Raw genomic sequence first — 10,079 nt, forward strand, 5'->3', positions numbered from 1 at the left:
GCCTACTATGCTACTGTATTTTAATGTGGGTCATTATGGTGGTACTTGGAGAACCAAGTTTTTTTAGAGATGGTACTGGGTAAAAAAAAAAAAGTATGAGAACCACAGTTCTAGAACAGAGGTGTCCAAAGTATGGCGCTGGTGCCATTTGTGGCCCACGGCTTAAGTTTTGTTGGCCTGCAGCATAATGTCAAAATAAAATCAAACTAAAAAAACAACAGTAAAAATTTAAGACTAAATGACCAAAAAGATGTACTTAAATGAGAAAAACAAAAAATGCTGTTATTATTAACAGTAAGCTTAGTCACCTAAACATAAAGCTGACACAAATGTCTGTCTTTAGCATGTTTTTTTTTACAGAATAAAAAATCAAAATGGCATGCTTTGGCTTTTAAGTAGGGATGTCCGATAATGGCTTTTTTGCCGATATCCGATATTCCGATATTGTCCAACTCTTAATTACCGATACCGATATCAACCGATACCGATATATACAGTTGTGGAATTAACACATTATTATGCCTAATTTGGACAACCAGGTATGGTGAGGATAAGGTCCTTTTTTTAAAAATATATAAAATAAAATAAGATAAATAAATTAAAAACATTTTCTTGAATAAAAAAGAAAGTAAAACAATATAAAAACAGGTACATAGAAACTAGTAATGAATGAAAATGAGTAAAATGAAGTGTTAAAGGTTAGTACTATTAGTGGAGCAGCAGCACGCACAATCATGTGTGCTTACGGACTGTATCCCTTGCAGACTGTATTGATATATATTGATATATAATGTTGGAACCAGAATATTAATAACAGCTTTTGTGTGAATGAGTGTAAATGGGGGAGGGAGTTTTTTTGGGTTGGTGCACTAATTGTAAGTGTATCTTGTGTTCTTTATGTTGATTTAATTTTTTTTTTAAATAAATAAAAACGATACCGATAATAAAAAAAAACAATACCGATAATTTCCGATATTACATTTTAAAGCATTTATCGGCCGATAATATCGGCCTGCCGACATCTCTACTTTTAAGTACACAGAATAAGTTTGGACAACCCTGATCTAAAACATATGATTTTTATTTTCTTGTTTTTTATGTTAAAATGTAACCTAAAACGTTGCTGAACAATTGTTAAAGAATTTATGGTAGCTAAAGGTTAAACTCTAGAATAAATGGTTAGCAAATAAAAACTTAATGTCTGCTGTCATTAGGATACCGACTGATAGAATTTTGTTATACAGGTAAAAGCCAGTAAATTAGAATATTTTGAAAAACTTGATTTATTTCAGTAATTGCATTCAAAAGGTGTAACTTGTACATTATATTTATTCATTGCACACAGACTGATGCATTCAAATGTTTATTTCATTTAATTTTGATGATTTGAAGTGGCAACAAATGAAAATCCAAAATTCCGTGTGTCACAAAATTAGAATATTACTTAAGGCTAATACAAAAAAGGGATTTTTAGAAATGTTGGCCAACTGAAAAGTATGAAAATGAAAAATATGAGCATGTACAATACTCAATACTTGGTTGGAGCTCCTTTTGCCTCAATTACTGCGTTAATGCGGCGTGGCATGGAGTCGATGAGTTTCTGGCACTGCTCAGGTGTTATGAGAGCCCAGGTTGCTCTGATAGTGGCCTTCAACTCTTCTGCGTTTTTGGGTCTGGCATTCTGCATCTTCCTTTTCACAATACCCCACAGATTTTCTATGGGGCTAAGGTCAGGGGAGTTGGCGGGCCAATTTAGAACAGAAATACCATGGTCCGTAAACCAGGCACGGGTAGATTTTGCGCTGTGTGCAGGCGCCAAGTCCTGTTGGAACTTGAAATCTCCATCTCCATAGAGCAGGTCAGCAGCAGGAAGCATGAAGTGCTCTAAAACTTGCTGGTAGACGGCTGCGTTGACCCTGGATCTCAGGAAACAGAGTGGACCGACACCAGCAGATGACATGGCACCCCAAACCATCACTGATGGTGGAAACTTTACACTAGACTTCAGGCAACGTGGATCCTGTGCCTCTCCTGTCTTCCTCCAGACTCTGGGACCTCGATTTCCAAAGGAAATGCAAAATTTGCATGGTTGGGTGATGGTTTGGGGTGCCATGTCATCTGCTGGTGTCGGTCCACTCTGTTTCCTGAGATCCAGGGTCAACGCAGCCGTCTACCAGCAAGTTTTAGAGCACTTCATGCTTCCTGCTGCTGACCTGCTCTATGGAGATGGAGATTTCAAGTTCCAACAGGACTTGGCGCCTGCACGCAGCGCAAAATCTACCCGTGCCTGGTTTACGGACCATGGTATTTCTGTTCTAAATTGGCCCGCCAACTCCCCTGACCTTAGCCCCATAGAAAATCTGTGGGGTATTGTGAAAAGGAAGATGCAGAATGCCAGACCCAAAAACGCAGAAGAGTTGAAGGCCACTATCAGAGCAACCTGGGCTCTCATAACACCTGAGCAGTGCCAGAAACTCATCGACTCCATGCCACGCCGCATTAACGCAGTAATTGAGGCAAAAGGAGCTCCAACCAAGTATTGAGTATTGTACATGCTCATATTTTTCATTTTCATACTTTTCAGTTGGCCAACATTTCTAAAAATCCCTTTTTTGTATTAGCCTTAAGTAATATTCTAATTTTGTGACACACGGAATTTTGGATTTTCTTTTGTTGCCACTTCAAATCATCAAAATTAAATGAAATAAACATTTGAATGCATCAGTCTGTGTGCAATGAATAAATATAATGTACAAGTTACACCTTTTGAATGCAATTACTGAAATAAATCAAGTTTTTCAAAATATTCTAATTTACTGGCTTTTACCTGTATTCCCGTTTTAGATGAAAAATGACTCGTAATCCTCACGAAGAAAAGGGGGGTCATGCAACCAAGCGTCTTTTTGTGTTGTTCTCGCCATTTACGGGCCTAAATTGGCTGTCAAAGTGTACCAACATGTCAAATTAAGTCCTCGTCCTTCTACTATCAAGGTGAGAGGCATGATTTATGATCTACAATAAACTTTCACGAGCAAAGAAAGCAGCTTACCACTTGATTATGTAAACATAGGCACACACGCGCGCCGCGTCTGAGTTAGCACTTATAATAACAATATCACTAATACTTGCTTAATATTCAAGTCACGAAATGCAAAGGGAGTATTGTTGCTGCTTTTTTGATGTTTTTTTAATGGGTTTTATGGGCAGACTAGAGGACCTCCCATTGGCTTTGCTGTAAGCAGACTTTTATTTATGTTTATTTATGAGTTAGAATGCAATAACATGTCGTGTCTTTCATAATGATTGTGAGCTATGGGCAAAATTCTAAAAAAAAGTGCAGTTCCCCTTTGTCTTTTTTTTCAGCTATGATATTAAACTTGGCTAACCTATTTGTACAGTTTCATAAAAGTTAAGATTAGGGATAGGACATGATAAATAATAACCGATTGATTGTTTTTTTATCTTTCTCTCTGCCTCTCACCGATGGCAGATGATTCCCTTCCCTCTCCCTTATCTCTCCTGCTTTTGCTTTTTTTTTGTCTTGTCGTGTAATATGTACAGTATATGTGCTTTTTTTTTCCTGGTCTCAAACTGAGCACTCCCCTCTCCCCTCACAAAAGTTTAGTTTAGGACTTGCTTTTTTCTCCTCCTCCTCACCCCATGTTTTACCGTTTTTGACTTCTTTTTTTTTACCTACCCTGTATTAGGTTTGTACTCAAAATATAATTCTGTCATATTTTTAAGTGTAATGACAATAATGTTCCATTCCATTCCATAATTCTGTAAAATGCAAGGATTAATTGCAAAGCAATTGAGGCAAAAGGGAGTACAATACTTGACCATTCATCCAGTCTTAACTATTTTGCTGTGAAAAGAAATACATGTTTTATTGTTTTAACATAAATTGTTAACTGTGCTTGTAAATCAACATTACGATACTACTAAACATTGCTATAAAACCTAACCATCTGTTTACATCAGCGCAGACTTAAAGAGGTTTTTTTCTGTCTTTTCAAGTTGCATTAATGTTGGCTTGGGTGCAAATACTAAACCTAAATGGTCATAAGTGTCTGACTTGGCTGTCACGGTTGTTTAGAAAAGAGTTTTATCCAACTGTCTGGCCAAATGTGTCTTGTTGGAATATTAAGGATCACACTTGAGGGCCCCAATCTCCCAGATTTCATTTAATAATTTAGTTTTATTTACTCCTTAGAGTCTCAATCTAACACATTCACTGATATATACAAAACCCAAAACCAGTGAAGTTGGCACGTTGTGTAAATCATAAATAAAAACAGAATACAATGATTTGCAAATCTTTTTCAACTTATATTCAATTGAATAAACTGTAAAGGCACAATATTTCATGTTCGAACTGAGAAACTAAATTTTGTTTTGAAAATAATCATTAATTTAGAATTTAATGGCAGCAACACAGGGGCATTTTTACCACTATGTTACATGGCCTTTCCTTTTAACAACACTCAGTAAACAATTTTTTAACCTTTTCAGGTGGAATTCTTTCCCATTCTTGCTTGATGTACAGCTTAAGTTGTTCAACAGTCCGGTGGGAGACAGGTCTAGACTACAGACAGGCCAGTCTAGTACCCGCACTCTTTTACTACAAAGCCACGCTGTTGTAACACGTGCAAAATGTGGCTTGGCATTGTCTTGCTGAAATAAGCAGGGGCGCCCATGAAAAAGACATTGCTTGAATGGCAACATATGTTGCTCCAAAACCTTTATGTACCTTTCAGCATTAATGGTGCCTTTACAGATGTGTAAGTTACCCATGCCTTGGGCACTAGTACACCCCCATACCATCACGGATGCTGGCTTTTGTACTTTGGGCCTATAACAGTCCAGATGGTTCTGTTCCTCTTTGGTCCGGAGGACACAACGTCCACAGTTTCCAAAAACAAATTGAAATGTGGACTTGTCAGACCACAGAACACTTTTCCACTTTGCATCAGTCCACCTAAGATGAGCTCCGGCCCACCAAAGCCGGCTGTGTTTCTGGGTGTTGTTGATAAATGGCTTTCGCTTTGCATAGTAGAGTTGTAACTTGACTTTACAGATGTAGCGACAAACTGCAGTTACTGACAGTGGTTTTCTGAAGTGTTCCTGAGCCCATGTGGTGATATCCTTTACACACCGACGTTGTTTTTTTATGCAGAACCGCCTGAGGGATCGAAGGTTACGAGCATTGCCGCTTATGTGCAGTGATTTCTCCAGATTCTCTAGACCTTTTGATGATCTTACGTTGAAATCTCTAAATTCCTTGCAATAGCTCGTTGAGGAATGTTGTTCTTAAACTGTTCGACAATTTGCACACGCATTTGTTGACAAAGTGGTGACCCTCGCCCCATCCTTGTTTGTGAATGACTGAGCATTCCATGGAAGCTGCTTTTATACCCATTCATGGCACCCACCTGTTCCCAATTAGCCTGTTCACCTGTGGGATGTTCCAAATAAGTGTTTGATGAGCATTCCTCAACTTTATCAGTCTGTTTTGCCACTTGTGCCAGCTTTTATGAAACATGTTGCAGGCATCAAATTCCAAATGAGCTAATATTTGCAAAAAATAACAAAGTTTACCAGTTCGAACGTTAAGTATCTTGTCTTTGCAGTCTATTCAATTGAATCTAGGTTGAAAAAGATTTGCAAATCACTGTATTCTGTTTTTATTTACAATTTACACAACGTGCCAACTTCACTGGTTTGGGGTTTTGTAGATGCAATGCACTTTTCTTAATCAACCTAGAGTGGAGCATCTCTGCCTTCGAGCGACAATAAAATGCCAAACGTCAGGTGGAGGACATTTAGGATATGAGGATATGTGCTGCGTCACCCATAGTGGTGGATCCATGCCAGTGAAGACATGGTTTAGTGAATTTATCCTGACATTTAGCAGGTCAGTGTGATCAGGATGCAGACTGACAGGTAAGAATACAAACGTCATCTCCCAAGAGATAGGAAAGGACACAAATGAAATATGAAATATGTACACACAAAACAAAACAAGATTTATATTCAGAGGAAGCATCTTTTGAGGAACAGAAAAGAAAAGGGAATCATTATCTAAGTGGAAGCAGACTGCCATCTAGTGCTCAGAAAAGATATTACACAGACAACCACATTTATATCCACAATATGGTGTATGACATGGAGCCATCCATACATCCCATTTTTACCGCTTCTCCCTCTCGGTGTCACGGAGGGGCTAAAGCCTATCCCAGCTGCAGTCAGGCGGAAGACAGGGTACAAGTCACCACCTCATCGCAGGGCCAAAACAAATAGACATGAGAAGCATTCACACTCACTCACTAGGGACAATTTAGTGTGCATGTCTTTGGGAGGAAGCCAGAGTTCCCGCAGAACAGAACATGCAAAATCCACACAGAAACACCCCGAGCCTGTGACTTTCTCGCTGTGAGGCACGAGCACTAACCACTGCACCATTGTGCTGCTCTGAGGACAGGCTCAATTATTTTCGGGGCCACATTTTAAGAAAGTTAAGTGCCGAGTGGCCGACCTCCTTCCTTCTTATTTTGTATATTCTGAAGAGCCAGCGTCTTCTACAGTGGACATTGGATTTTGGTCTATTTATTTTGTTACCGTAGTGTTACAGGAGCGCTGTACTGTTTTTAAGTACAAGTGCAAACAAAGCTGGTTAACGATTATCTTTATGAAAGCACTATAGTGTTTTTAGGAATCTGCTGCAAAAGAATGAGTCTCTCACAAGTTTTCTGAACTGAACTTGAGGGCCACCAGTTTAATAACACAAATGATGAAAAAGAGAGGACCCAAAAGGGAACCTTTAAGGCAGTGTTTTTCAACCTTTTTTGAGCCAAGGTACATTTTTTGCGTTGAAAAAATCCGGAGGCACACCACCAGCAGAAATCATTAAAAAACAAAACTTAGTTGACAGTAAAATGTCGTTGTCGCAATTGTTGGGTATGACTTTAAACCATAAATAAGCATGCATCACTATAGCTCTTGTCTCAAAGTAGGTGTACTGTCACCACCTGTCACATCACGCCCTGACTTATTTGGAGTTGTTTGCTGTTTTCCTGTGTGTAGTGTTTTAGTTCTTGTCTTGCGCTTCTATTTTGGTGGCTTTCTCTCTTTTATTTTGGTATTTTCCTGTAGCAGTTTCATGTCTTCCTTTGAGCGATATTTCCCGCATCTACTTTGTTTTTGCAATCAAGAATATTTTTGTTGTTTTTATCCTTCTTCGTGGGGACATTGTTGACTGTCATGTCATGTTCAGATGTACATTGTGGACACCGTCTTTGCTCTACAGTAAGTCTTTGCTGTCGTCCAGCATTCTGTTTTTGTTTACTGTGTAGCCAGTTCAGTTTTAGTTTCGTTTTGCATAGCCTTCCCTAAGCTTCAATGCCTTTTCTTAAGGGCACTCACCTTTTGTTTATTGTTTGTTTAAGCATTAGATACCTTTTTACCTGCACGCTGCCTCCCGCTGTTTCCGACATCTACAAAGCAATTAGCTACCGGCTGCCACCTTCTGATATGGAGGAGTATTATACAGTTTCTCTGCCGAGCTCTAGACAGCACCGACACATAATTTGCAGACTATGATTACTGGTTGGCAAAAAATATTTTACCCCAAATAGATGAAATTAGATAATCTCCCACGGCACACCAGACTGTATCTCACGGCACACTAGTGTGCCGCGTCACAGTGGTTGAAAAACCACTGCTTTAAGGAACAAGAAGTTGAACAAATGACTACTGACTGCATCCGAAGTAAACAAGCTACAGTAAAACCTTAGTTACATAAATCACGTTACAAAAAAAATGTCAAAAGAGGAGAGGACTTAAAGGGGTCTCTTGGGGAACGCCTCAGTTATGTAAATCTCAAGTTTGGACCCTAGTTTTCTATGTTTGCGAGTAAGGTTAAAATCTCAATGCAAGGACCTGCCAATGTGTTTACAGTGGTCCAAGTTCAAGAGCACTCTAGTGTTTTTAGGAATTTTCTGCAAAAATATTTGTCTGCCAAGTTGTGAACTGAACTTGGGGGACGGTACGGTGTCATTGACGAGCCAGATGTGGCCCCGGGCCGCCAGTTAATTGGCACTGGCGTATGCAAAGTGCCAAAATACATTACCTCCTGGTACTGTGTTTGATCAATGTGTCGTAATACTGACCTACTGACCTGTGCTTTTTTGGGTCCTTATCCTATAGTATGAGTACAATAAATAATTCTATCCATCCATTTTCTACCGCTTATCCCTCTCGGCTAGAGCCTATCTCAGCTGCATTCGGGCAGAAGGCGGGGTACGCACTGGACAAGTCGCCACCTCATCGCAAGGCTAACACAAATAGAGAACATTCACATTCACATTCACACACTAGGGCCAATTTAGTGTTGCCAATAAAACTATCCCCAGATGCATGTCTTGGAGTACACGGAGGGAACCCACGCAGTCACGGGGAGAACATGCAAAATCCACACAGAATGACCACCAGCCCAGGGATTGAATCAAGTACCTTCTTATTGTGAGGCACACGCATGCACTAACCCCTGATCCACCGTGTTGGCCCCATAGCAGTTTTAAACCATAAAAGTTTATATTTGCTTCTATTTGTCAAACAGACCTTTAAAGCATGGCTTATTAACCTTTTTGACCTCGAGGCCCAACTTCCACTACAAAAGGGGCCCAGGGCCCACTCAAATAATAACACTGAATTTGTCATCTTACTCTGGATTTTAATCATATTCACTAACTATATCTAACCTACTTACAGTTTAAGAGGATAAACCTTGTCAAATGATATGAAAGTATGATCACAAAGATTATTATTTAGTCTTAGGTCAGGCTGAATACAACAAACAAATACTAATCAATTATACTGATGTAATTTATTTGTGCACTTACACTATCTTCACAATTAATCAATTCATTGTTTTTGTTTCATGTAAGAACACCTGTTTTGAGTACCACCTTTTTCCATTTAAGTGTCCCCTGCTTAAAAGTAAGATTTACTTTGAATACATTTAGGCTCAGTTACTTTTTTTTATTTTTTTACTTGTACTCGAGTAGATTTGCTGGCCTACTTTTACTTTGTAAAATTTCAGCAAAGTAACAATAAGTCTAAATTTGAGTACACTTTCCACCTCTGTACATTAATATAATTATACTCTATAACAATAACATTCGTATGAAGTACATCACATGTTTATGCTTGCACATTTCAACATGCCTTAGAGGAGAAGGCAGAAGAAGATCTTCTCAATGTCTCAGGAAATACTGTTACGGTAATTATTATTTATGCTTTTTTATACTGAACACGCATTCATAGTATTCGTATCATTAGTGCATTTGTTCTGTATTATTAAAGTGAGCTTGTGCTACAATTAAAACAATGTAAAAGCATGATGTACATGGCACCACCTTGTGGAATGTTTACAATGAAACCATTACAAAAATACACTAACTGTATAATCATATTTCAGAATAATACCCAGCATTTGAGTAATATTTGTGTAAATTTAAATTAATATGATCCACACCTTATCTTATAACCGCTAGCAGTAATTGTTTCGTTGATTAAAACAAATAACCAGCCATCCATTACATTTTCTACCGCTTTTCCCTCTCGGGGTTACTGGAGCCTATATTTAAAGAACAATCCCATCTCTGATGACTTTGATTGATTGATTGAAACTTTTATTAGTAGATTGCACAGTGAAGTACATATTCCGTACAACTGACCACTAAATGGTAACACCCGAATACGTTTTTCAACTTGTTTAAGTCGGGGTCCACTTAAATTGATTCATGAAACAGATATATACTATTTTCATAATACAGTCATCACACAAGATAATCATCAGAGTATATACATTGAATGATTTACTCCGGCTTCCTCCCACCTCCAAAGACATGCACCTGGGGATAAGTTGATTGGCAACACTAAATGGTCCCTAGTGTGTGAATGTTGTCTGTCTATCTGTGTTGGCCCTGCGATGAGATGGCGACTTGTCCAGGGTGTACCCCGCCTTCCGCCCGATTGTAGCTGAGATAGGCTCCAGCGCCCCCGCGACCCCGAAGGGA

This window comes from Nerophis lumbriciformis, linkage group LG32, assembly GCF_033978685.3.
Source record: "Nerophis lumbriciformis linkage group LG32, RoL_Nlum_v2.1, whole genome shotgun sequence".
NCBI classification, from domain to species: Eukaryota; Metazoa; Chordata; class Actinopteri; order Syngnathiformes; family Syngnathidae; genus Nerophis; species Nerophis lumbriciformis.